The 3443-nt window shown below is 42.0% G+C and overlaps 1 non-coding gene across 1 annotated transcript; it reads right to left on the bottom strand.

Moving 5' to 3' along the window:
• Nucleotides 1-250: 250 nt before the first annotated feature.
• Nucleotides 251-359, bottom strand: LOC142460380 (U6 spliceosomal RNA). The gene has a single exon (XR_012786592.1). It is a non-coding gene; the product is annotated as a U6 spliceosomal RNA (small nuclear RNA).
• Between the last annotated feature and the right edge of the window lie 3084 nt (nucleotides 360-3443).

Raw genomic sequence — 3443 nt, 5'->3', positions numbered from 1 at the left:
TCAATCAGGCTTAAATTTCTGGCACTCAGTCCATGAATGGCTGCAATTGTTTTTGAATTTTCAGCAAAACTTTATATGCATATGATATTAATGATTTTGTTTGATAAATTCCTTCCAGTTGAGTCACCTTTCCTTGGAATGGGCACAAATATGGCTTACTTCCAATTGCCTGGCCAGGTAGTTGTCTCCCACATTTCTTGGCACAGACTAATGAGTACCGTATATATTTGAATATAAGCCGTTTTTTAAAAAAAATATGGAGTGCTTCACGAATTTGCGTGTCATCCTTGCGCAGGGGCCATGCTAATCTTCTCTGTATCGTTCCAATTTTTTAGTATATGTGCTGCCAAAGTGAGCACATAAGCCAAGTTTTTTGGCACATTTTCTATACAGTTTTTCTGGTAAAATTAGGTACCTCGGCTGATATTCGGGTGGGCTTATGCTTGAAAATATACGGCACTTTTAGTGCTGCACTTTAAAAACATGTCTATTGGTATTCTGCCAGTTCCTGGAGACTTGTGTTTCACCAATGCCTCAGTGCAACTTGGGCTTCTTTTTTCAATACCATCATCGCCTCTTGATCACATACTACCTCTTGAAATGGTGGAATGTTGACGACATCTTTTGCGTACAGTGACTGTGTATTCCATCTTCTTTTGATGTTTCTCGCATCGTTCAATATTTGTCCTATAAAAACTAATCAACCTTGTAACTCAAGGCGTGAACTTTTTATTCCGTTCTTGTAGCTTCAGGTATGCTGAAGGTTCCTTTGCTTTTCTAAATTTAGGACTTCGTACACTTTAATACTTTACTTTGTTCTCTCAAAATGCCCTATGAATTTTCTGTTCAGTTCCTTTACTTCGTTTTATTTCCTTTTATTTTAGCCACCACTCTACATTCAAGAGCAAGTTTCAGAGTCTCCTCTGATTTCTATTTTGGTCTTTTCTGTTTTAACTTTTTTGATTGTGAACTAGGTGAAGGTTAGGAGCCCTGGAAGCATAGTGGTTATGCATTGGGTTGCTAACTGCTAGGTTAGCAGTTTGAAACCACCAGTTGCTCCACTGGAGAAAGAGGAGGCTTTCTATTCGCGTAAAGAGTTACAGTCTCAGCAACCTGTGGAGGGACGTTCTATTCCATCCTATCGGGTCATTATGAGTTGACATTAGCTCAGTGGCAATGAGTTTTTAGGTGAAGGTTAGTGGAGTGGACTATAAATTCAACTGTCAATGATAAGGTCAGCAATTCAATCCCCTCCGGTGGTCACTTCTAGGGAGAGTGATGAGGATGTCCCAGAAACCCAAAGGGACAGTGTCTACTCTGTCCTATATGCTTGCTACACATTAGACTTCATTTGATGACAGTGAGTGAGGTGAGGTCTACAGAGCACATCAGTCTTCCAATCAATAATTCATACAGGTTTTGTTTCAATCCATTCATTGCAATTCCCTCAATCACTTATCCCACTTTCTTCCAGGGTTTCCTATTTCCAATACTTCTTCCCTGACACTCTGAACTCTGTCCTTGGATAAATGCTGTCGATTTGATCTGAAAGGAATCCTGGTGTTATAGTGCTTATGCTTTGGGCTGTTAACTGTAAGGTCAGTAGTTCAAAACCACCAGCTGCTCTGCTGGAGAAATATAGGGTTTCCTCCTCCCATTAAGAGTTTCAAAAACTCACAGGGCATTCTACCCTGTCCTATAGGGCATGCTGTAAGTTGCCATTGACTCGATGGCAGTTAGTTGTTTATTTGGGGGGCAGATTCAGGTTGAATCTGAAATGGTTGATTGTTCTAACACAGCAGTGAATTCAATTCCGGACCTGAAGGGTGACAAAGGGCCAATCTTAGGAGTTCCCCTCCAGTCTCATCTGACGAGTAAGCCTAGTCTCTATGATGATTTTTATTCCACATTTTTCTCCCACTCTATTCAAGATCTTCTAATGTGATCTTTTTCAGAGCAGTCAGTTGTAGTAGCTGGGCACCATCTAGTTCTTCTGGTCTCAGGGTCATGGAGACTAATGCTCTTGTGGTCCACTTGTCTGCTGGAATAAGGGTTTCCATATGTTATTCAACTTTCATCATTCTTTCGTCTGGATGGGGAGACCAATGAAGAGAGCGCCTTAGACGGCTGCTCACAAACGCCTGAGATCCCAGCCACTTCTCACTAAAAGAGGATGCACAACACTGTCTTTGTGAACTGCTATGCCATTGACCTTGGTGTACCCAGAGACTATGACTACAGCATTGTTTGTCCATTTGCGGTAGATTAATTTCACTCAGCATAATGCCCTCTGGGTCCATCTATGTTATGAGGTGTTTTGCAAACTCACTGTGAATCTTTAACATTGTTTAGTATTTCATTGTGTGTATATACCCAAGCATATTTATCCATTCTGATGGAAATTTAATCCCACCCCCAACATCTTTTGTTATTGTGAATAGTGCTACAAAGAACATGGGTGCACACAAATCTATTCATGTGCTGACATGATAATCCACATGACTGTACAATTCACAGTGGCCCCAAACAGTTCAATTCTGTTCACTAAAGCCTAGGGTTATGTCCCCACCCCCATCCAGTCCTGAGGCTTTGGGGCTCGGTTCAAGGGGAGAGTCCCTCTGGGACATGGGGTACAGTGAATGGTATGACCCTTTGCTGGGCATGCCTACACAGTAGGGTATGCCGGGCCCCTTTAGGGTTTCCCGTATGGGCTCCAATAATTTTTTTTCCCTTTTGCTTAACAAAAAAAAGCCTAGGGTATTTAATTTTCACATGTCCCATTTAATTTTTGATGCCATATTCACACATTCCACATTCTGATGCTTAATGGAGGCTTGCAGCTGTTTCTACTCATTTGGGAATGTGCCACACCAGCAAATGAAGGTCCCCCCAAACTTTGCTCTGTTCATCTCATTAAGGTAGTGCCTACCTTGAGAAGGCTGCTGTTCCCTGGTCAAATTTAGAAAGCCTGCAATCTGTAAGGTCAAAAGTTGTAAAACACCAGCACTCCTAGGTAGAAAGAGGACATTTTCTACACCCACAAAGAGTTACAGTCTCAGAAACCTACAAGAGCAGTGCTGCCCTGTCCTATAGGGTCATTATGAGTCAAAATTGACTTGATGGCAGTAAGTTTTTGAGTTCCAACGTGAGTGGCTCATCTTTGAGCAGTATATCAATGTTCCTCTGAAGGGTTTTCAGTGGCTAATCCCTGAGAAGTGGACTGCCCGTCCCTTCTTCCTAGTGTTTCATTCGGGAAGCTTTGCTGAAGCCTGTCCATTGTGGTGACCCTCCAAGGATTTGAAATATCGATGGCATAGTTTCCAGCATTTACAGAAATGGTAGTCACAACAATATGACAAACTGACAGGTGAATGGTGGGTTTAACATCTGGTTGTTGATGTTGCTTTCCTTTCTCTCCCTTAAGGAGACCTAGTGGCACCGTG

This window comes from Tenrec ecaudatus, chromosome 10, assembly GCF_050624435.1.
Source record: "Tenrec ecaudatus isolate mTenEca1 chromosome 10, mTenEca1.hap1, whole genome shotgun sequence".
Lineage (NCBI taxonomy): Eukaryota > Metazoa > Chordata > Mammalia > Afrosoricida > Tenrecidae > Tenrec > Tenrec ecaudatus.
The sequence above is the reverse complement of the archived record's forward strand: the minus strand, read 5'-3'. Positions and strand labels throughout refer to the sequence as shown.